Source organism: Taeniopygia guttata, chromosome 11 (genome assembly GCF_048771995.1).
Source record: "Taeniopygia guttata chromosome 11, bTaeGut7.mat, whole genome shotgun sequence".
NCBI lineage: Eukaryota > Metazoa > Chordata > Aves > Passeriformes > Estrildidae > Taeniopygia > Taeniopygia guttata.
This window is the reverse complement of record NC_133036.1, coordinates 14,765,001-14,790,000: the sequence shown is the minus strand read 5'-3', so window position 1 is coordinate 14,790,000 and position 25,000 is coordinate 14,765,001. Positions and strand designations below refer to the sequence as shown.

The 25,000-nt window shown below is 38.1% G+C and overlaps 1 protein-coding gene across 25 annotated transcripts in view; it reads right to left on the bottom strand.

The window, feature by feature from the left end:
- Positions 1-25,000, bottom strand: part of ZNF536 (zinc finger protein 536) — a 345,246-nt gene that overhangs the window by 267,392 nt on the left and 52,854 nt on the right. For 10 of the 25 annotated variants that reach the window (XM_030282099.4, XM_072934367.1, XM_072934368.1 and 7 more), the window contains exons 2-3: positions 21,520-21,614; positions 9,011-9,070 (exon numbers count right to left, since the gene is read on the bottom strand). The exons of 3 other annotated variants lie outside the window; for them this stretch is intronic. The gene's annotated coding sequence lies outside the window, so the exon portion shown is untranslated. Of the gene's footprint in view, positions 1-9,010; positions 9,071-20,611; positions 20,724-21,519; positions 21,615-25,000 lie in introns of all 25 variants that reach the window. 12 more of the 25 variants (XM_072934372.1, XM_072934371.1, XM_072934369.1 and 9 more) reach the window with 6 other exon arrangements.

The following is a 25,000-nucleotide window of genomic DNA, read 5'->3' as shown; positions in this document are numbered from 1 at the left end:
CCTGAAAACACATAGACCCCTGTGGGGGTGTTGTTTTAAGAGGGATGATTTACTGGTTTCTCAAGCTGAGCAGGGGACCGAGAAGAATCTTTACCTTCCTTTCTTCCTCCTCTGCATTACTTTTAGAAGACTGAAAACCCTCATCTGTGAATTCCCTCACTAGGCCTTACTCCAGCTTTTAAATGTGAGGTTGTTCTCTTCCCTCTGTTTCCATCCAGCTCCATCAGATGCTCCAAAAACACAATCTCAGTTGTTGCACAGGGTGCTGCCCAAAGCAGTTCCCACCCTGCAGCAGCCCTGGGCCACCCCAAAGAAATCCCTTTCCTTTCCTGAATGCCCGGCTTGGGTTTGCCACATGTCCAGGTTCCACAGCCTTGTTGAGCTTGCCTAGCTTCCCAAAATTTAAGATGCACCCAAGTCCCTGCCCAAAGGCACAAGCAGAGGATGTCAGTGGTACCAAAGGCCATCAGGGATCTTCTCTGGGAGAGCACACAATGCTGAGGGTGAGGCTGGAGAGGGTGTCAGCTCCCACTCTGAGATTATTACTCTGATTTTTCCTCATCACAGGGCTGACTGGAAGTGAGGAAGCAAGAGCACAGTCCCACTTGTCTATTTTAGACCCTCTCAGAGTACATTTCCCACACCACTCTTACTGCCCAGAGGGCCCCACTGGAACAAAGAGGGCTTGCTGCACACTACAGCAGCCTGACAGACTGTGTGGAGATCTGAATGGCTCAGAAAATATATTTGAAATATTTCAATTAAGGTGATTTTGTTTCTAAGTTAAGCAGATGCTAAGAATATTTTGAAAAGAATTGTTCTCAAAGGGGAATAAATAGAAGTGTTATTTCCAGGGAGACAGATTACACAGGAAGGGGAGTTTGTGCAAAAAGTTAGTCTCATATACTAACATGCATTAAAAAAAACAGACACAAACTGTCATTAAAAGTCAGTACTAACTTAATTAGTATATAAATTGATATTTTTAACATTAGTGCCAAGGCTGGAGGGTCAGTCTCTTGAAATAAAGTATTCGGAAATCTAGGAAAATTTGCATTGACAATGCCTGTCAATAAAGAAAACCTTTGATCCATAAAGCTGAGAAATCTAGCAAGTCTTAATACATTGTATTACAATAATAAATATTATTATAAGCTTAAATGTACACATAAACAGTAGAGCACAGAAATATATTTTTTAAAGTGCTTCAATCTCCTTTTACTTTTCTGACACAAGCTTTACTCAAATTCAAGCACTGCCTACTGCTGAACTTGATGTAGTAAATAAAGCTGCAAGGTTTCACACAGGATTGCCATGTTACTGAAAGCACACTAGGCAAGCACAAATCAGTGTTTCAGGGCTGTGACTCCTTCATAAACAGAAGCCAAACTGTGTCAGTTTTCAAATAAAAGAAAAGACTTGCTAAAAGCTTCAAGATGTTGAGAAGAATGTGCCCTACAATGCCAACTTACTGCAATAAACCTAGCTCAGTAACTAGACTGGGCTTCTTTGTGTCTCATGCTCTGAATGCAGTAAAAAGATCTCTGTGCCTCCTGCTACAGGGGAGGGAGTCTGAAGAGGACTGAAAACTGACAGCTCTGAAAAATAATAAAGCAACAAGTAGGGGCAGACATGGTGATTCTCAGGAAGAACTGATATGAAAGAGCCAGAGCTGCTAAACTCATTAGCATAGGTAAATCTGTTAAAAATGAAACTTTCATCAGATAATTTGGTTTCAACCCAAAACAGGCCAAAACTGACATTGCGGTGTGAAAACGTTTACCTTAGAAAAGTCAAAACACCGTTCTTAAATTCTGTCATTTATGGTTTAGTATGCTTTATTACAACATAGCCTAACCATCTGAAATCATCAGATGTAAACTAGGCATTGCAACTCCATCAAAACATTTGCATACCCACCCCTGCAACTTCAAAAAATATATTTTATGCTGGAAATCATCTCAATCAAATTAAAAAGTTTCAAGATAAAACATACTCTTAAGTGCTTGTTTTCATGAGACTGTGGGCAGTGATGTGTCCCCACGAAAGGAAAGAACGCTTTTGAGGAATAAAAGCAAGGGGGCTGGATGGCTCAGGGGAAGGTGGGGCATGAGGAGCAGCTCTGAAGGAACCTGGTCCATCTAACGCCCTCAGCCTGCAGCTGAGCTCCCCAAAAGGAATCACTCACTTCGAGTTCTTGTGCTTTTTCAGTTTTGCTCAGCTGGGAAACCTCCTGTGACCTTGCTGTCAGCATGAGGATCAGTGCCCCATCACTCCCCGTGGGACTCTGCTGTGGGTTCCCCTCAGCCTCAGCTCTGCAAGTTCACCCAGAGCTGCTACTGGGACACTTCTTGCCACATCCAGCCAAGATTAGAACAATTCTTTTCTCCTGCTTAGCTAGTGGAGAGGAGCAGGCTCCAGCTGAGAGAATTTTCAACTCCCTATATTCTACACCCCAATGTGTAAATTCTGGCCTGCCTGGCCCACTCCCGCATCCCTCTCCCCTTCTTCTATCTATACCCTTCCAGAAAAATTCAGTTTTTTAATTGGAAATCAGAAAGCTGGTTTAGTTTTATCTCTATATTTTCTTAGAAATGCAAAAGCTATCTAAAAATAATTTTAGGGTAAATTTTTGGGAAAAAAAAAAGTGGAAAAGAGAGAAGACAGCTTGTGTAACAAATGTGTGTCCCATTAACAACCAACAGCAGTTTAAAAAAAATTATTAGCTTTACATTTTTCCATTGGTACTTTCTCTTTTCAAAATTTCTTCACTATGTACATCAGGTATATAAAGAAAGAGACCTTCCAACTGTTCATGAGCTTATGCAAAGGATATGGATGAAAAAAATCTATTCAGTGAAAAAATATAAATATTAGAATGTATATTTCATATATATTTATTTCTAATGCATATTTTATTAGGATATTTCAATTATTTCTAAATACCAAACCAATTAGTCCCTACTCCAAAGAGAGACTTGATCACAGTTTTCATTTTAAGATCATGTTTGAGTTCTAATATTTAAGCCAAACCAAGTCTGGAAGCAATAGAGCACTTGTGGAAAATGTGTATATATTTTATTTAGCTAAAGCCACAGCACAGTTTTCCTTTTTCCATCATTATTAATATAAAAAGATTAGTACAAACAAAACAAAAAAAAAAAGAAAGAAATTTCACTCCTGCTTTCGTATTTCTTTAGATCTTAACCTGACATTAATGAGCAAATACACACTAGGATGATGATCACACTGTAGGATAAAGTGGCTCATATACTGTGTTGATAAGTTAAGATGAAAGAAATCCAGAACAAAGACACAACAGTATTGCAGAGATATGTTTAGATTCCAAAATATTTGTATCAGTCAAAGATAGAAACACCCAAGACAAAAAAAAAAACCCAACTGATAAATAGAAACATCCACTTTTCCCCCACTTGACTGTATAATAAAGATCCTGTTTATTTTAAAGTGTTGCTCCATCACTTTGCCTGGCTGCCACATACAATACACAGATGCAGTATATACATATTTTCCATCTGATCTCTGGTGCCTTTGCTCCCATTGAATATCAGTGCCAACCCTACACAAGCATTTGAGGATAGGATTTACATTACAGGAGACAAAGGAGATGCTCAAATGGGAACAGTGCTGGCATTGAAATCCTGACCCTGGTGATCTAAGACTGCAGTTAAGATCCTTGTGAGTAACATCTCTGACGCAATTCTTCCCAAATCTCAGAACAAAACATTACAGTTTGCACTGGGCTGGACTATAGCAGACAAGTTTACAGGAACCATGGCTGCGAAATCCAAAAATGCTACCCAAAAGGCACTTTACGTGATCCAAACTATCCTTACTTTAATTACACGTGTGATGGCATATTTCTTCATACATATTCTGCTGAGTAGCACCCTCTTTTCAATGGGAGTCATATACCAACAGCTTTTCCTCTTAAATTTTGCTGCCAGATGAAGTTTTTTTCCTCTTCCCAGACCAATTGGCTTATTTACCTAAGACATCATGACACTTTATTCCATCACAACATGGCACTGTTCCCTCAAAGTGAGGTCAGTCATTAGATGCATCATTCTGAAATGTGAATATTAATGCCCAGAAGAGATGAACCATAAGCATCACAGATGGACAGGGAGGGATTAGACAGAAATTGGTAACAGGATTGATAACAATTCACAAGTATGTCAGGCACAATGACACATTGCCTTGATCGACAGGAACTACTATTCCCAAATTGTGCTTCCACAAGCACCTGCAATTCCCTTACCAGTTCAGGTTCTTAATAAACACTTTAAGACTGGTATTTCTGCTAATAGCATCAACCTGATGCCAAGCACAAGTCAAGAGGAAAACCACTTGCAAGGAATGGAAAAGCTGAAGGAAATGCAGAAGGCACAGTGGATGAATGCTGCAGCAGTCAACCACTTAAGAGAAAAGAGAAGGTTGTAATCCAAAAGAGAATATAGCAACAATAAAACATGATGTGATCTATTTAAGGAATGAATGCAGAACTTCACCAAACAGTTCATAATAAATGCTGGGTAATCAGGTATTTTATACTTATATAATCTTGTCGTTGTTTAACATTTTAATTGCATCTAAAAACTGCAACTGTTTAAAAGTGCTGCCCAACAGCCCCAGTCGGAGTCAGGCACTGTAGGTAAAGGCACATTCAGGTAAAAATTAAAACACCTCACACATGGATATTTTTTGTCTCAGTGAGTGGAAAAAGTCATTTACCTAGGACAGTAAATAAATGTGAAATATATCAACCCCACTGACTCTCCTCTTATCCAGTTAGTCCTTTTTTGTCAAAACCAACTGCCTAATGATATTATCTTGTGATTTTACAGCTACTAGTTTTGGTGGTGGGCAAAGAACACAAGTGGTTACTCTTCATCATTCATGAAAAAATTTGCATTGAGAATAATTTAAGAGTTGCCTCTTAGAGTTTCTTCTGCTAAAGATAGGTACATATGGTACTTCACTGAAATAGTCAAGCTAGATCTAAATTAGGAAAAATTAGTACAGATAAAACACAAGGTTAACACAGCTTTATTCCCCTCACTACACAAGATAAACCAGGTACTTCTGCCTAATATATTCTGTGCCTGACAAACCTCTGTAAAACTGAGCTAATTTTTGCTCTGAAGGATGCAAACTGAAATTATTTTACAAAAAAAAAAAAGCCTAGAGTTTTCCTCTTTATTGATTAATGCTAGTTTTATCAATTTACTTGTTAACACAACACAAGAATTTGTATCTTCATTCAGTTAGTTTGAATTGTTTGTATGTGTTTTCAGGAGATGCACATCTCTGCTATCCCATTCTAAAGCCAGGCCTGGCTCCAGCATGGCAGTCAAGGCCCAACCTAAGAATGACCTTCTGAACCAGGTTCTGAACATTCCAGCTTCTTCCTGTCAGCTTGAATTCCATAAGTAATCTTAGATGGGTGAATTGTGTCATGAAAATGGGAGCTTCTTCATTTGTTTTTAAAAGCTGTGTAATTCTTGCCCTACCTCTAATTGCTTTATATTAAATATTCACAAGAAATACATGGGGAATTTGCATATACTTCATGGTAACTATTCCTTTTGTTCTAAAGACAAAATTACTATTTGCTTGGCTATTTTTTTTCCCCCTAATGAGAAATTGCAACCTGACTTGGATGCAGCGGCTACAATCCTTCTCCTCGTGAATCTCCTACTGCACAACACTCCTGACTGTGCCTCTTCCCCAACAGGATCTGACTTGGGCAGCCAAGATCTCCAGGAAAAGGGTACAACAGAAATTGCAGCTGGAGCAACAAGAAAAAAATATCAAATGGTAAAGCAGAAGAGCCATAAAATTCATCTTGGAAAGATCTTCTCCCCCTCATCTCTATACAGACAATTTGAGAGAAAGGAAGGTGAAGAATAGAAGCTTTCAAGAACAACCCATCCAGGATAGATGATAAAATCTGCATGCTACCCTGAGGAAATGGGGTACAAAGTTCAGTCCTATGTTTGTATTTCTAAAGAGCGTAAAATATCAAATATCCCTCTTGAAGAATAATTCTCTCTCTAGTCTCTTACACATTGTTGTGTAACTACACAATAAATATTATCCTGCTCACATGCTTCTGTTTACTTAGTATACATTACATTTGATGCTATCTGGCAGCATAAGTTTTAGTTCTGTCATTTTAAAATATTAATAGTTGTCAATCAAAATAGAAAGTGCATAATAAAAATGTTCTAGAAACTAATAACCCTATATTTCTACACCATCAGCTTGGAGCTAAGCATTGCTAAAAATGAGATTAATTATATGTTTGCAAAAGCCCAATACAATCAGACAGTCCTCTAAACAACATCCTCCTGGAAATGAACACAGACTAGATACATAATCGTATCTATGTGTGTATATATTAGTCAATACATGCAGCACTAAATTAATAGCATTATTTTCATTTGGCCCAGTCTTAAAAACCCTCACAATCTGCCCAGTGACAGTGTTAGGTGGAGGATGAGAGAAAATGGCATGGTCAATACCAAAGTAACTTATGGAGATTTTCTGCAAATATTTGCAAGTCTGGGAGCACCAAGGAGATACACACAGGACAGGTCCCTGAAGTTATGACCAACATATCATGGTAAACTGTTCCATTTAAGATAGAGGGTCAGAAAAATATCCTTTGAATTATGTCTGTCAAACTTTAGTGGGAACTTCACTGCTTGGGACATTTAAACCTGCTCTGGACAAAGTATCAGCAAGTACCCTGTAGGGAACAATCCTGTAATGTCAAGAAGATGGACTAGATCTACAACAAGACTTTTGCTGCTCCATTTTTTATTACTCTAATCCATCACCCTTGCTGAGGTGAAGTTTTATGCAGACCTTTAAAATTATGACCATTTGAAAATTATGTCTGTGTCTGTATAATATATACACCCATATGGATGTAAGGTCTGGCTTTTAAAAACTCCAAGACGAAAACCATATTTTGCTCCTAATTTGCCCATGCTATAGCTGCAACTATGCAATAATCTGGCAAATACAGATAGAAATCTCCAATTATGGTTGTGAGAACACAAAATTTACAGGCATGATTGTGACATGTGAATTTCCAACTTAGGCATGCAGGAATTTAAATATGTGTGCTGTGAACAAGATAGTATTGGTCTGTGATATGGTTATGCCACAAAATGAGGATCAGACTCTGAGATTTGCCCCAAAATAGAAAATCAGAAATCCTGCAAGGTACACAATTTGATGTTGAGGCTTACAAAAGAAGCTATGGAGAAGTCCACAAGGAGCTCTAAACAAGATTATTTTTATCAAGGATTCTCAAAGAAAAAGTGAAATATTTTGTTTGACCTCCTTCTGCCCAAGCCACTGTGATCCTTCTGACATTTCTTTGCACCCCACTTTTGCAGAGAAACTAAAACTTCCCATCACTCTTCTGAAAACCTAAAGGCCACTGAGGGTTTTGTACTGAAAAAATATTAACTTTTAAGAGTCACTCCAAGCAATGGCTGCAGAAAACACCTCTGTTCCCAGGCACAGGGTGGGGAACCCTCTAGGAATAAGCGAGGTGTGTTACAGGAGATGTTAAAGGCTCACTTTGCCCACACATTTATTGTCATTTCTGGGATTTCAGAGTGGACGTCCTCTTACTGACTAAGGCAGTAGACAATCACCCCTGTATGAGTGCCATCATCTCCATACTTCACTAGGGAAGAAAAACAGAAAGAGAATATGGAGGAGGAAAAGGCATTTTCCTTTTAATCTTTTAGACTGCAATAGCCATAATTGGCTTTTCTATCTAGCTGGGCTCTAGTTTGTCACAGTATTACAGTGAGCAACAGCAGCCTGCACTCATTTTTATACACAAATCCTAATGACTTCAATTGCTGCTAAGGATTCAGAATGGTGGCAGGATATGGTCATTCACCATAAAGGCCCTAAAGCCTTCATAATTACTGAGTATACAGAATATTTATTATAGAGACTGCACTAGGCCTCTTTTGTGGGCTGCCCTGGGCCTGTTCTCTGAGCCACATCAAGCAAGAAGTTTAAATGAAACTGCTCCCAAGTTTCTGAAATGGTTTAATAAAACATATACTGACTGTAATATTCAGTTTATAGTAGAAAACTATTGCCCCTTGGTTTGAAAAATGACCTCTAGTTGGCAATTTTACTCTCAGCTTCATAGATTATAGTCCGCTGTTGGTCATTTTCTCAATCCACAGGGCAATACTTTTCCATAACAAGCTCAAACTGCAATCAGTATTTGTAGGCTGTTACACAAGTTGAGTATAATATGTCTCAACACATTCTATTATATGACTAAACAAAAGAAATAACAACCTGGTGACACAGACATATGGAGAAAAGCAGAGCTATTCTTCTAATATTGAGATAGCAGAAAAACATATTTCTTTGTATTGTGCTAATTTGTATTAAATTTCGTGTCTTCAATACAAAATAATCTCTAATTTAGTTTTTTCATTAATAGTGTTTTCGTTTGTGTTGTCTTATGTCTTTTCTTATTTTAATGTAAAGCGACAAATACTAAATTCTATTAGCATCAGATTTTAGAAATGACAAATAGTGACAGATAACCTAGCATTGTAAAATCACGTGAAAATGTATTCACATAGATATGTAAAAGATCATTTGCTATTGGGCTCACAAAGCACACATTCATAATCTTATGGGTTTGATATTAGGAAGTTCCAATACAGTGCAGTAGACAAGATGCAGCTATTGTTTCTGCACCCAGCTCCAGCACTTAAATATAATTTAAATACCACATTTTGGGGAAAAAGCTCCTATATTAGATAACCAAAGAGATAAATTGCATTGAGAAGTCTCTGACCAGGAACTGAGGGAGATCTGGTGTCTGTTCCAAGACATGCCCTGGACAGCCCCTGCCAGTGACTGCTGTTCAGAAAATCACCCACCTTCCCAAAGCACGGGTACTCAGAGCTGCAGGGCTGATACAACTTACCTGGCTGGGGTGAGGTGAGATTTAGTTCTTTAGGTGACCAATGCTCTTGTAGACCCTTTGCTGCAAACACAAAATGTGCATAATTACAAGCCTAATATTCATTCCAATCTGTAAATAAAACTCTGTGGTTAGAATGTGATACCCACCCACGCTCAGACACAGAGGCAACAACTTCCTAAGGTGAGGCCAGAGCACTCAGGCAAAGAGGAAACTTTGCCACTCTTCTTCTAGAAATCATGGGTTTTATATCCATTTTAAAAAAATTCACCAGATTACTGGAGATCTGTGCTGGGGCAGAAGGGAGAATCTTGGCCAGGGTAAGACCCGCATGACAGAAAGGTTCATTGTAGATCTCTATGAGTCGCTTCTGAATCTATAAGAATCTACATCACTGCATTTTGGGATATCAAAGGGACAGATAATTTCTTTTTTCTTCATTTCCCACTGTGTTCCTATATTGTTGCTCAATCATAGCTTCACCAGCATTCTTTAGCTGGAATTTAAGTTGCCTGGATTCATTTAAACATATAGAAACTTCATGCAGAAGCTTTAATATATTTGAGCTAAGAATGTGTTTGAACAATTACAGAAGATGATGGCTCTTTATCTTACAAGTCTTCAAGGAATTTAGATGTTTAACTCCTTAATAGTGTTTTCTGCATCAGATTTTGTTTTTATGATTTTAGAAGAAAGGTTTTCCAATACAGAGAAAAAACAGGCTTTTTTTCTTTCCCAAACATTTTTCATTTTAGGCTAATAAAAGTGACACATATGTGCCATAATGTAATGGATTAATTAAGGGATATGATGTTTATCCTAGGTCCTGAGTTGTACATCTTCATAACTCACTCATAAAAATTAATGTATTATACCACGCTCCAGAATGATATATCTTTTTTTACCATACCTGTTGAGAATAAATTGTTTTAAATTGGATTATCTTGATTTCCAGTGAAAAATGTAAGAATTCCATTGTTATTTTAAGAATTTACACTGCAGTATATAAGAAAGCATAATCTTCTCACTGTGCTTTTGAACTGTCATGTTATTTCCACTGTTAAAAAATCATAATTGCTGCTGCCACACCTAAAGTCAAATGCAGTGCATATTGTATTTCCTTATACATTGCATTTCCTATCTTAATCACAAAACTATATACAGTATGTTTTTGGCCAATTCTTTTATTACTGACTGCTTCTGTATATAAGTAACACACAATTATGCATGCAAGGACTCATAAAATCCTCATTTCTAAAATCAACAGATGAAAAATCCCTAAATAATAATGTACAGATGTTTCATATTCAAATGAGCTGTTGGCATGTAATGCTGCCAATCATGCCAATGCACACAAAAAATGGGTGAATTTCAAGGTACTCAGCATTTGCAATATATTTTAATTTTTTTTTTTATCAAAAGACCATTTTAGGAAGATGGAAGTGACAACTGTTCAATAAATATATAATGATACATTTCTGATGTTCTCTTGAAATTTCCATGAGTAGTCAACTATCCTATATTTTTCCATTTTTCCTACTCCTTTTGCCTCAAGAAAGTTGATTTTTCAGTCCTTAAACTGCACTGCCTCACTAAAAGTAAATTATCTGCACGTTATCTGCAGAGTAATCCTCTTCTTGAATACAAGACAGAACATCAGAGTTTCTAATCCTTCACAGATAGAGTAATTCACATCCACTGTACGTTTTACTGTAAAGACAGAGTAATACAATATGTTTGATAAATCATGTATGTGTCTGTGTACAAAGAAAAAGGTTTATCTCCTCTCCTACAAGATGCATCCGTATTAAAGCACACACACACACTCCCCATGGTGGCACTGCAACAATCTTTAGAAGTTCTATAATAGAGACATCTAAGTTTAAAAAATGAAGCAGCTCACAGGTCAAACAAGTTCCTGATGAGAAGTGCTTAACCAGAAGTATTATTCCACTGATTGTAAGTTTTCATCCATACATCAAACCCTAGGGTTTATTGATTAAATAAAACTGATCTTTTTATTTTTTATTTCAAAGCAAAAGAGAATTAAATCATCCCAATTGTTTTCCCTTTGTTTGGAGCTATCACATTTTGCACACTGGCCATGCATCCTGCTTATAATTACAGCATCCTTAAGGAGAGCTTATTCTACAATGACTGATCACAGGTTTCTTGCCTTTTGCTCTAAATCTTCTGCTCCTGGTCATAATCAATGGCACTTGATGGCCCAATATTCTGATCCAATGTGGCAAGCCATATGATCCAAGATCTACTTAGAATCAATAAATTCATTTGCTTCGGGAAATGTGGGATCAGGATGACTTTAAGTATATGTAAATAGAAGAATTTACAGCAATTATGCTGGCACATCTTTCCTTTCTCATACCTCTTTTTCCACTGCATAATTAGCCACGTCATGCCTTAATTTTGCTTGCAATCCTACATAAAGGAATCCAGGCCAGACAGCCCTTGCAAAGCCCTACCAAAGTCAAGGTCTGCTGGCTGAGAGAACAGAGGGTCTCTTTCAGCAAAACACATCAAAACACTGCAAATCTTTGTATTGCTGAGCCCTACATGGCATTGTGTGGGCTCTGAAGATACCATCAAATGCCAACATAGCATGAACGTGTAACAGACTACTTTAAAGGGCACCAACAGGCACATACAAAAATCTTATTGGAGTCGAGTTTGCCTTTCTTTTTCCCTTGTGCAAAGATGTCCAAGTTGGGTTAATAGTTCCCCTGGGCTCCTGTGTCTCCAAGTCAGCCTCCAGCCTGGTTCCAGTGCACCTGTACAGTGCAAACATGCTCTGGCACTCAGCTCACAGCTTAACACGGCCAGGAATCCCTGCCTAGAGGATGTGGTTTCCATTCTGGAAGGTAATCACTGCTAGGCTGAAAGGGAGCACCCAAGTTCACTTCTGTGCTTCACCCTACACTCACAGATGAAAGGACACACACTAATCTTAGTTCTGCTACTGTATATACACATTGTTTAGTAAATTGTATAAAGTATTCTGAATATTTTTATAAAGACCAGGAACTCTAATGTGCTTTGAATCTTCATTAAATTAGCATGGCAGACTAGGGTACATGTATAACTAGCAATAAAATATATTAAAAATTATCTATTCCCTGCTACTTATTTCACTGCAATGGAGTTACAAAACTGCAGAGTGATGAGTAAATACAGACAACTGTACTAGTTTAGAAGGCTGCAGGTTGGACACACCTTTCAGCCCTCTAGTCTTTTTCCACTGGAAATCAGTAGTTCAGCACCAGCAGAGCAGAGATGAGAATCTTGTTTCTGCTAAGCAGCACTAATTTCTGCCCATAGTGATATTCAGAGGAGGATTAATCGAGTCACAGGGGTAAGAAAACTGTTTGCTTACAATGTGGCTGCCACCAGTGAAGATGAGTTTGTAACACCCTCTAAGCATCAAAACGACACACAAAAGGTACATTAAAAAAATAAACCAAACAGATAGTCTTGCAAAATCTATCAATGCAGTTCTTCAAACTGAAAAAGCAGAAGTCAGAAGATCAAGAGCTCACAGTTAGGATTTTCCTATTAGATAAAGAACATAAGGATTCTCCTGAAGTCTTTGATTGATATATGATCTTTTCTTTCTTTTCAGGCAGAACAGCTGTCCAGTGAACTAGAAGAAATAGCCCTGAAGACAGCTTTGTGTCTGATATGACTTTGAGAGGGAAAATTATTCCAATGATAAATGCTTTACATGGAACATCTAATAAGATAAAATAATAATGTCATCCATAAAAGAATTTTTCTTTCTATTTGAGTAAGCAATCCCTATTATCATCTGTGGGGCAGGGGTGTTGCTGTGTCTGAGACCAAAGAGAAAAGGTATTTCCCTCAAAATTGAATTTGGAATGAACTTAACCAAAAAGAGGCAATAGAGAAGAGAAGGGCAACAGGGAAAATGCAGAGGGAAGATGAGAATTTTCTGAACATTGCCAGGATGCAGTGACCTGGGATGCACTGCAACTCCTTTCATTCTTCTCAGTAAGATCTTTAAGGTGGAACATGGGTGCTTTGCTGGCTGATATCTGCCACAGTGACTGCATGCAGAAAGAGTTTGACTATGCTCAAAAAATCCCAAAGCAATAACACCAACACAAACCTTCTCAGCAGAAGAGGGTACAAATTTGTGTAAATTTATTCAACCTAATGGAATTATGTAAATTACACAAATGGAGAACTACAGCCACTGTGAGAATTGATTGAAGTTATGTCCAGATGAGAGGAGAGATAGCTTTGACTGAAGCCTTTCTGGAGCATGCTCTAGAGCTGTGTTTTGGCAGTATGGTGAGGGGCTAAGAAAAGAGCCTTAGAGAATGAACAGCAACAATGCTCAGATGAAATTTGTACATCTTTGGCATTTTCAAACACGTCTCATTGTGACACTTCAATGGACGGATGAGCACTGATGGATGCTGTCACACACAGACAGCAAAGGGAAGAGTAATCACAGCTGTATTTTCCTCAAGAAACCAAATCCAGTGTAGCACCAGCCACAGCCAGCAGTAGATCTATGGTTCAGCCAGCTGCCCTCCAGAGCCTTGGTGAATCTGTCACATAGACTCTGTGTCCCCTTAATTTGGCCGAGACTAAACAAAGGCCTGTACACATCTGCTACAGGACAGAATAGCTTGTGGCTTAGAAACACCTCAGAGAAGAGCATGATAAACCTTCCACCCGTCCTCTTTGTCTTTCAACATGATGGAGCTGTCCTCAGCAACACTCAACTTTCACTGTTCTCCAAACCAAGCCCTTTTTTCTCTGCCAAAGCCTTCCTGCGTAGGCCCCTGTGAGTGTACTTATTCCAGAGTTAATTACAATTAAATGAGTATTTTAGCACTGAGAAACTAGAGACAGGTACATGTTCTCATGTACCTTGGCACAGCTAGAAATCATTTCTCTCCCTTCCCTTGCATAACTTGAATGCCCTTCCTCCCCTACCCAAAACATTCTCCTTTATCCCTGTCTCTAGAGTCCTCCCTCTCCCCTCCATGTAAGGGGCCATTAATCTGTTCTTCTGTGTGCTCCCAGCAGCTGTTGACATCCTCCTGCTCCTCCACCACCTCACCTGCCCCCTCCCCTTCCATTACTGAGTGCCAGCCCCTGCTCTCACGCAGATTTGAGATCCACACTTTGCAGAAATCCTGCTCCATGGGATTCCAACAACAGAAGAACAGAAGATAAGAACATAAAAGCACCCTCAACGTGGTGTCCCATCAGGAAGCCAACTAAATCTGATAGACACTGTCCTCTCTGACCCATAAGCAGGAAAGGACTGAGCATTTAGACAACAGCAGTTCAGAAAACAGCTCTATATGGTCTATGATCAGCCAGCACCACCTAACAAATAGCATTTGCCTAAGTCTTTACTTTTGAGGCAAATACCATTTGGAAAAAATAAAATAACTTCCACACATACACATTGAATGTATATTTATGTTTCCCCTCACTCTCCCTCACTTTTACTTTGCAGTGACAATCAGCAATTATTTTACAGAGAAAGACTCTAACATGCTTATGGGATGCCTTTAGTAATAAGATAATTATTTGTAACTCCATAAAGAATTATAATTTTTAATTTAAAAGAAATCAAATAAAAACAGCTTTCATCTTCCCTACCATGTGAAGAAAACATTCTCTGCCTACAACTCAAATTATCATTCTCTCCTTTGTGCAAAATGAATTGACCCAGAAAACTAAAAGGGTAAGAACCCATATTTGCTGGGCTTATTCAGCAGCCAAAAGTTCATGAAAAACACTGTTGTGTATCACATAGCAACCACTTGATGCCTATTGTTAAAATACAGTAGTTATTCAAAAAGTAAAATCTTGCATTCTCAAATAAGAAGCCAGACTGCAATGTGTGTTTACTGTTTGGGGGAAATAGTCATCTTGCCTTTTTCTCTTTTTCCATAGTCTTGGCATATTTGGTCAGCTATGAAATGTGCAGCTACCCACAGGAAAGAAAAGGAACGCAGGAATTTTCCTCTAGTGTTGAGCTCACAGGACAATGTCCATTCAAAGCAACACTTGGGATGTCTATTAAGAGCATTAAGATGTGCTCTATTTTTATCCAGCCACACTTGCAGTAAAAATCTAATATTCCAAGGAAAGGGCATGAGGGAGAAAGGGAGAGAAGCTTCTGCTTTCTGACTGTTAGAGTTGCACAGTCATCTGTTCTTAAACAAGCTGCTCCTGGAAAGTCCTCTACATGTGCACAGGTGTCCACACTGCTACTGCACATTTGCACCTTCTCCCAGCACTGTTACCTGGTACTACAGCTGGGCAGAGGTGTAAATTTCACAGACAACTCTCTCTACCTTTTCTCCAGTTCTTTTGTGGTAGAATATGCTGTAAAAAGTGAAATAAATGTAACATTTATACAGAAGGAAATTCAGATGTAGAGTCAGAAAAAAAAAGATTAACTGTTTCTGATAAATGGAGCTTATATTACTCTAAAATAGTTGAAAAGCAGTGGCAGATCACTTGAGTTACTCTGACTTGACAGATTTCCACAAGAGCTGAGAGTCATCCCTGTTTGTCACAACTGCATCAGACTGTCTATTTAAATTATCAAAGCAAAAGCAGAAGGGTTCTGCTGAAACAACTGCTGGAGAAGATGAAGGAAAGAATAAGAAAGACAAACTTCCTTCTAGGTTTTATTATGTGCTGTTACACAAACAGTGCAACTTAGAACTTCAAGATGACACTTTTCATACCAGAAGGGAATGGCAGACTTGCTTAGCATAACTTTGAGGTATTTCATCAAGCCTGTGTGCAAACAGGTGTGCCAAATTTTTGTTAGTGGTAAGATGCTTGTTGAGATTATCTCCTTATCTAGGAGCATGTTTAAACTTCTTTTAAGCAGTTAAAATAAGACAGTGGCAGAAAGTAGATCAAAAGGGATAAAATGTATGAACATAGACTTTTTTGCCAAGAACCTCACTTTGAGCCCAGCTGTATCCAGGTATGTGTGTGCTGTTTCTACAGTCTCTGAAAAGAAAAGTGAGGGGTAGGCAGCAAAACCCACATGAATGCATGAAGCTGCAGAGGAAAAAGTGTGAGAATGAATTGGGTACTCAGGATCAACAAGATGGGCTCTAAGATTTGAGAGAAGGATCTGGCTGTTACAAATACAAGATGAAAAGCATGGATGAATGAAGCTTCAGCTCACCTGCTGCAAGTGTTTCTGCTTGCTGAAAAATAAACTTCTTTACTGAGGGTCAGCACAGATGCAAAAATCAACTTAACATCTTAGCTGACTTACAAAGCAGAAGTATATATACCATTATTTCCATCAAATGCAGATCAGGGTGTAGTTTCAGGCAATGATTACAAAGGAATTGGTTTGGCCACTGGTCAGTGACCTGGCCAGGACAGGATGTGCTAATGAAACACAGTTGTGGAAGAGCTGTAGTTACACTACTTCTCTCATGTAGCTTCTCAGTAACATATAGCATAACTTCATGAAACAAAACCCAAGCTATTAAATCCAGTGCACAACCAAAAATTAAGAAATCTTTCCCCCTAAACAATGAAATGTATATACTGAAGAATAATGAAGAACTTGTCTAGCACAACTCAAACTTCCCTCTGAAAATGTATGCCTGTCTCAGAAGCAGATTCCCAGCACAGGGACTGGTAATTTATGATCCACCAAAATACTCTGTTGAACAAAAAAGTAATACCTACACCATGCCTATGCAAATCACTAAGAATAAGTGACTCCAAGGACCAGTAAGAACAAAGCCCAAAACCCCTATCAAACATTATCTGAGGTTTGAAAAAGTCAAGACAAAGTGTAATTTTTTTTAAACGGGGATAAATTGGGATTTCTGTAACAATTGACTCATTTTGCCTGCTTTTATCTAAGGAGCTCAAAGAGCACTCCAACTGTTAATTAAATTACAAAGCATTTTTGAGACAGGTAAATGGTATTATGTCCACTAGGGAACAGAGAGAACATTTATGTTTCATTACTAAAGTCACACAGTAGTCCAGTGGCTAGTAATATAACCCAAGAACTTCCAGTTGACACTTCTACTCATTGACTTGATGCCTTCACAAGAGATAAAATTAGCCTTAAAAGCCAAAAAATACTTTTCCTCTTGTGCCTTTCTATCTTTCAAGACTAGGCCAAGATTCTTTATTTTATTCTTCTTCCTCTGCTTACTGGGAGGCCTTTCTTTCAGAGTCACACAAAAGAAGCCACTTCCTAACCTACCCAAGTGTGTTAAGGATCACAGTACAGCAACACAGGCAGGAGCTCAAACAGGGGCAGTGAACTGTAATGGGGCTCTTTAACAGCTTGTGCAGCTGCATCAGGGTCCTCTTCTCCCCTCTCTAACCACTCCTACTCCAGAGATGTGAGTAGGTGACACATTAGGGCCTCTGTCCCATCAGAGCAAAGACAGACAGATGTGCAGATGAAATAATCTTTGGCTGGCCGATTCACTGACTATACCAATAAAAGAGACATAAAACAACCCTGAGGAACCTGGTGCTCCCAGCACTTCATACAAGAATCTCTCACTGAACAGAACACTATCAAAAAACAGCCAACCAGACCCTGAAAATGCTTTAGACCATGGAGAAGTCTATTCTGCAGTCTCCTACATCTATTTCGAGTTGCATGTGGAAAAATGAGGGAGAAACCTTTCACTGACCATTCTATTCTTAGTCCAAAAAAGAAAGCCACCATTTTTCATTTCAGCTTGGCCCTGACTGGTAAAACTGCAGGATGCAGGAGCAATAAAGCAGTAAGGTATAATGCAATCTGCACAATACACAGTCCAACCTAAGGCATCTCTAATTCAAAGGTGGTACAGCTGTTAGAGCTTTAAATAATTATATCTCCATTAGTAAATTAATTTTGGAGAGTAAAAGGCTTTTCTATTTTGTACATAACTATTTATTACTAAAAACAGGGAAGCATCTTTTGGAACTTTCTTTAAGCCTTTTGAATACAATGCTAAAACAAGATTTCAGGCTTTATTTTCCCCTTCATTTCTTGTTATGTCAGGAAGAATCAGCTACATGGAAGAGATGAGAATGTCTTGTATTTAAATGACCAAGACTTAAGATTGTCTTTACTGTGGCAGAAAATAAAGCTGCTGCATATATTTCCAGTGGCAGTATTATTGTTACATGGTATGACAATCATAATCTTTCTTTCTTTTCCTAAAAATATGTCTAAAAAACCAAGCAGTTTATATATTGCATTCAAAATATTTTTCTTCGTTTACATTGATTGCATATTTCAAATCATGTTACAGCTGTATCGCTTAGCTTAAATCAAATAAGGAATCCACATAAATGCATACACACACTTTGCTTGTTTTTAGACATTCCCAGTATTGACAAGATTAAAATATTTTTCTCATTCATTATTTATTGTGATATGATGAAACAGTAAGAGTATGTATTTAACAAACATCACAAAGTAGAGTTAAAATGTGGACATGCTGTTTCATTTCGATTGTGCTGCGACAGTGTTAAGTATGTGTCTCCCTGACTGCAATAATGACATCTTGGGGTGATGATGATTTAAGATGCTTTGCAAGGATGCAGTGTTATCCCAACTCTTCAGCCACACTGAACAGGAGCATTATCAAACAGATGAACCCAAGACTGGACAGTCCTGCTGCAGAGGACTGGGGGGAATCAGTGCTCGATGCAAGAGCAGCACCAAACCCCTCCACACACCCATCAGTGCCTAACTAGACTGACTGAAGGCAGCCAGTCACACACACCACTCAGGCACTTCCACAAGCTCCAACGTTCTTTATTACCAAAAAAGGTGCTCCCTGAACCATTTCTCTGTCTCTTGGGTTAATTGGCAGTACCTGACAGCTGGAGCTTGGGGTCAAGCAATGCTGTATCTGGGTGAAACTCGGGTGTGGGGCAGATACATGTGGCTTTGGCTGTTGGGTGTATTTACCTTGGGTTGAAAACTACAGGCATGATCCCAGTTTCTAATTCACAGTTGGGCACCATTCTGCACATTTCTACTGGCAAAAAAAAAAAAAAAAAAAAAAAAAAAAAAAAAAAAGGCAAAGAAGTGCCAAAGCACCACAGCAAAACAACTGTAACCAAAACTGGTTCTGCTGGGCAGAGGAGCAGAGAGCTTGCCTTCTGCAGAATGGGACATTATCTGGGTTCCAATATAGAAAAAGACATTTTAGCCCAAATACTTGTTCTTGCATACTGCAATCTAAATATACCCTCTACGATAAATGCAGCAGAATAATCAGAATAATCAGAAGGTACCGAGTGCTTAAAATGCACCCTTAACAAAGCAAAACCATGTAATGCATATCTTTCTTTACGTGTCAAACAATTTGCCTAACAAATCATAATAATGCAGAATGATATAAAATTCGCCCATCAAGCCCAAATGCATGCACAAAGATTACCATGGCAAAGAATTGTGAATTTCATTAAATATGTTAAAGGAAAAAAAAAAAATTCCTCTTTGAAAAATAGTAATCCTGTCTTTCAACAAAAATATTATAGGAAGCTATGAATTTGGTAGATCTGAATAGGATGTTGGTACATGTTTTACTAAGGTAATATAATGGCACACTATTATTAGATCACATTAATCATTACTGTGCCAAAGGCACTGACAGCACCACTGAAAAGGATTGAAAGGGCTGGTAATGGATATAAATTACCCATTGTGTGATAAAAGGATTTTTACTAAGAAGGTAAGAATAAAACAGCAAATTTCTAATATAACTGTTGTGTAAAAACGAAAATAAAAGTAATCCAGTCAGTAATATCCACAAAATCAGAAAGTAAGCACTTTTGAAACAAGATAAAGTCACAATAAAAACTGTATACAATGTAAAATTAATTTCATGCTGCATAATATTACTATCAATTTAAATAGTTTACATGATGACCTCTATGGTCAAGAGAAAGGTAAGCTTTGTTAATTAGAATTGAGTGGGAGCTTCTGCATGCGTATTTTAAGTTTGTGGTCTTGGAATTTTTTCTTTTTTTTTTTTTTTTTTTTTTAACATGTAATGGCTTCATAACACCCCCCTGAAATTCAAGACATGTTGAGAGTTTTCTGTTTTGTGCATTAACATCACAACAAACAGCACATCCCTCAGATGGTTTTATTTGGATTCCAAATGCTATTACAAAACGAACCATGTCTTTGCTGAGCTATTTAACCATTTGATTGAAACCATTTGTATCACTAATTGTCCAGTCCTGTGCTCCTCCTTTACTCTGGCAAGTATTTCCTGATATTAGTGGGGATCAGTGGAGTGAATTGGTCAAACTACATCCTTATTTACAGCATTAAAAAATGCACATCTCCTCTCTGAAGCTGATGGAATTATTCTAGAATCAAGTCACTGTCATTCTTTTCAAGTCAATTGTCTAGAATAAAATCCAGTAGCTCACATTCAATTAGTAAGTTTTAAAAATTGTGAGCCATACTCTTAAATGATATAAATTCGTAAGTACAGACATCAATCCTGAAAACACTTACGTCTCTACTTAACTTTACTCACGTGAGTAATTCCATTAGCATCAGTAATTCAATACCTGCTTATGCCTTTGCAGTACTGAAGCTTTAATATGCCTGGATATCCTCTCACATCAGCTATAAATCAGCACAACTCCTCTGAATCATTGAGTTTCTGCTAATTCACAAGATCTAAAAAGGAATGGACAACCCAGTATAACAATTAAAATAAAGAAATAACATAAGAATTTGATTTGGGAGCAGAAGCTATCAGAAATTTTGATTTAAGGATCAATTATTGCATGTGGAATGTGGAATTAATTATTGGTTATTTCCTAGGAAGCTAGACTTTTATTTCAAACTGAGGGCCAAATAACCCAGTTTTGATTTCACACCTATTTCCACACCAATCTGATTTTTCAGACTTTACAGGAGCTTTTCTTCTACTGCACTGGAATAGCTCAGAGGAAAATCACATATACAATGTAGTACACCCATCCACCCACTGATTTTCATGGGTGTTCTTCTCATGCTAATATACAGAATATGGTTCTTAATAATATGCATGAGATGTTCTATTGAACTTACAGGAGGAAAAAAAACCAAAAAAATGATAAAATTAATTTAATCAGGAGTGTCATGGGTTTTTTTAAATCAGCAGTCTGATGATAAAGTAATAAATGATGATTCATCCCCAACACAATTATTACATATCAACTGCATAAAGATGAATGCTCATGATTTTACCAAGCAGAATATTTTCTTGAAAAAAAATCTATTTGTAGCTCACTACAACCTGAAAGAACTACAATAAAAAGTTTTGCAAGGCGTAGACATAATATTTTTGAAGACATAAAAAAATACAAGAACTGATTTAAAAATCTAATTTAGGTACCTCATTTATTTTTTTTTAAAGATGGAAAAACAAAGCCAGACTCAGACCCATAAGCAGAAGAAAAAATTATGAGAGCAATATAAGTATTCTTACCAGTTATTCTTAAGCCAATGAATCTGTTCCCTGGATGAGGAAATTCTTAAAAGACACAGGATAGGTACTGAAGGTCACAACTGGAAAAATAAAACCTGTGAGAAATTTAGTATGTCAAAACTCAGTGTTTGAATCAGATATTTACATTAAAATATTACAATGCCACCTCAAGCAGGCAATCTACAGGACAGCAGAAAGCATTAAGAATTTAAATATTAACGGGATTAACACATTAAAATGTGTTTTCGTAATGTACATGTGCGGTGGTCATTTCATATTTGGAACTGAAAACTTCTTTCAGTTCTGGATTGTTTTGAGAGGCAAAACCTCCTCTCAAGATAATGATGAGGAACAGAATGAAATTCTTCTGATCCTTTCCCCTAGACAGTACAGCAAAAGAGGACAAAACAGGATAAAACAAAAGTTGCATAGCATACTCCAGAAACCCAGTTATTCTCTTTGACATTGATATTCTAATCTTTCAAACTGAGTAAAAAGAGAACAGCTACTAATTGTATTTTTAGGTTTTTTTAATTCCATTTTATAACAGAAATAAGTCCTTTATAGATGATCTCATCTAATAAACCCTACTTAAAACAGATAAGAGCCAGCAGTAAAAGCCAAGCAGAATACTTCCAAGATATTTGTCAGTAGTGAATTTAGGGCCATTACATTAGTAAGCAAAATAGAGACAAAAACAAAGGGAGTTCTTCGAGCAAAATAAAGTTCAGCCGACTGAAGCTATAATCTGAAGAATATATGACTGAGAATTCTAACTATGTTTATTCCTATGAATGTCTAACGAATAAAATTAAAGGTCACTTCCAAATAATACACTTTGTACATCTACATCAACCAAACTCTTTCATGCAGCAGGCTCTGAAACCACAGTTCAAGTATCACAGCCTCAGGGCTTCACCTTAGCAGCACTGACTGCCCAGAGAAGCACTGACTGCTCCGAGGGCTGCAGTGGTGGGCTGTGGTGGTCACTGTGGACAGAACTGCCACCTTCATTTCTGGGGGAAATCATCAGGAGCTCGGCCATTGGACTGCATTTGGTTTAAATCAGTCAGCACCGACAGGACCACACTGCTGCTCAACGCTGTTTGCTGGCTTGAAGGGTAAACAACAGTTTTGAGGCTCCTCTTGATGATGAAAACAGTACGAAATAATTCTGAAAACAGAAGTTTGTTACTAAGCAGCACAGCCCGCCCTTGGTGCAATACTGAGACAACACTTCTCTTGTGTCCTCTAAGGTCTGTGCAGTCTCCACCTTGTCAGGATTACCCCCAGGGCATTGGCAGTGTCCCACTCTGTCCAACCACCTCCTCATGCCCCTTTGCTTCCCACCACACCAACCACGGCATACTCATTGCCACTGTGATGGCTCACTGCAAGGCTTCCCAAATCCTGCTGCTTCCCTCCTTGCCTGCAAACTGAGCCAGGCTTTGCCACATGCTTCAAAACCTTTTCCAAGTGATAATTCTGCCATGCAACTTTTCTGACACAAAATTACTCCAACCAACGCTTCAAGCCCCTTCTTTAAAACTCACATTTCCACAACAAACCACCAGCTATCCTGCAGTAATCACCTGCTTTGCCATCCCCATTGTTCCTCATACCTAGGTAGACATTCTTCCCTGCTCTCCCTCATGCCCAGCTTTCTTTTACCTGCCAGTTATCTCTGGGTTTATATTTGAATTATAAGCCTTGAACAGCAAAGCCTGTCCTCTCATGAGACATTTTCCTATTGAGGTGAATGGGTGGTGAGCAGGTAGGAGGCATTACTCCAACCCAGCACCCCGTATCAATGGGTAAACCCAGCTACATGAGAAGACAACCATGAAACAAGCTAGAGAAGCACCTACAATGTGCTAGAGAGAATAAAAACCATTTTGTAACTGGGTAAAGGAAACCTCTGTCATCAGATTTGTTCTTCCTAAACATGAAATTTTGTCTAGATAGGATTCAGATCCCATTTATGAAGGCCCATAACACTTTAGAATTTAAATAAGTGAATTTCAGTTATTATATTTGAACGCATAGGAACAGCAAATTCTTGGACTGCTGCTGATAAACATAGGTCCCATCCAACATTTTAGTTGCACAGTATCTAAAAACAGTGACAGCTTGTTTGTCTCGAATTTCTGCTCTTGTTGATGTCTTAAAATCTTGAAGATATACCTTTCTAGTGTTTACTTGCAGCTCATTCAATGTAAAAGCCAAGAAACAGAAACAAAGATAATAAACTGTTAGGTTTCTAAAAGATGTTATCTCACTAAACAGGTTCTTAGTACTCCTACACCAACATCACAGAGCACATTTTTGCTATGCTATTACAAGGCTACTTGTGTTTAAAAAAAATTCAGCTTTTACATACACGCTCATGACTTGCAAAATTCTAGGAATGATTCTCAAGGGGCTTTCACTAAGATGCTTTATAAATTCTGATGACAGACAGAACACAGTAAGGCTTCATCTCTTAAAGTCCTGTACTGATTTGTTTGGAGGCTTCATGTCATTGATCAGCATGTCAATGTCTCTTGCAATCTGCTTTCCAGTTCATGACTGAGAGTGAACCCCTCAGGTTTAAAACCTTAAATGATTTAAGGTCTGTGATACATAACCTTACGAACAAATTGGGAAAATCTGTAGCTTTACACATTAAACTGTAACAGAAATGATTTAAAGCCTTATAAAAAGGTATTTTACTTACCTGTGCTAATATTATTCTAACACATTTGACACTGACTATGTAAAGCAGATATTTTAAAGGTACAGGCAGCAAGCTACTTGGAAACAAATTAAGACAGTTCCACTTAGGTCAAATTGGGCCAGTTTACCAGTGTCTAATACACTCCCTGGCATTAAAAAATGGCACCATGAATCCTTACACACCAATTTATTACTCTAAGCTCCCCAGAGCAGCACTGCTGTGCAGTTGTGCTTGGCTCTGTGAGTGATCCAGTACAGCCCCAGAGAAAAAAAAACCCCAAAAATCCTCAGAAACAGTATGACAAAAAAAAAAAGTAGCGGCAAGACATAACTAGGGTATGACAGCACAATTTCTGTTCATTCTTAAAACATGCTTTTGTAGCTCATCCCCTGAAATGAATTAGAGACATAAAAGGGAGAAAGCAATTTCATCCCACTGATGAGCAGGGGCCAGAAGGATTTCTGCAGGTTGCAGATGGAAATCTAACACAGAGCAAGGGAAAACAGAAGCTTGAGTATGGACTTACTCTGACAACAGGATTTTTCCCCCAGTGCTGAGACTAAAAGGCTTCATTGTGTAGCTCTTAGCAGCACATCCCATTCCTGTTCATCTCCATGTTAAACCCCTGCTAATCTCAAGGAGACAAGGCTCAGGCCCTCTGTAAACGGCACACCCTTTCTGATGGAATGAGGTGTCACGTTTAAATAATTATTCCCTATCAGCTGCTTTTTGAGGACCTCTTGAATTGCCATGGCATAGCTGCTC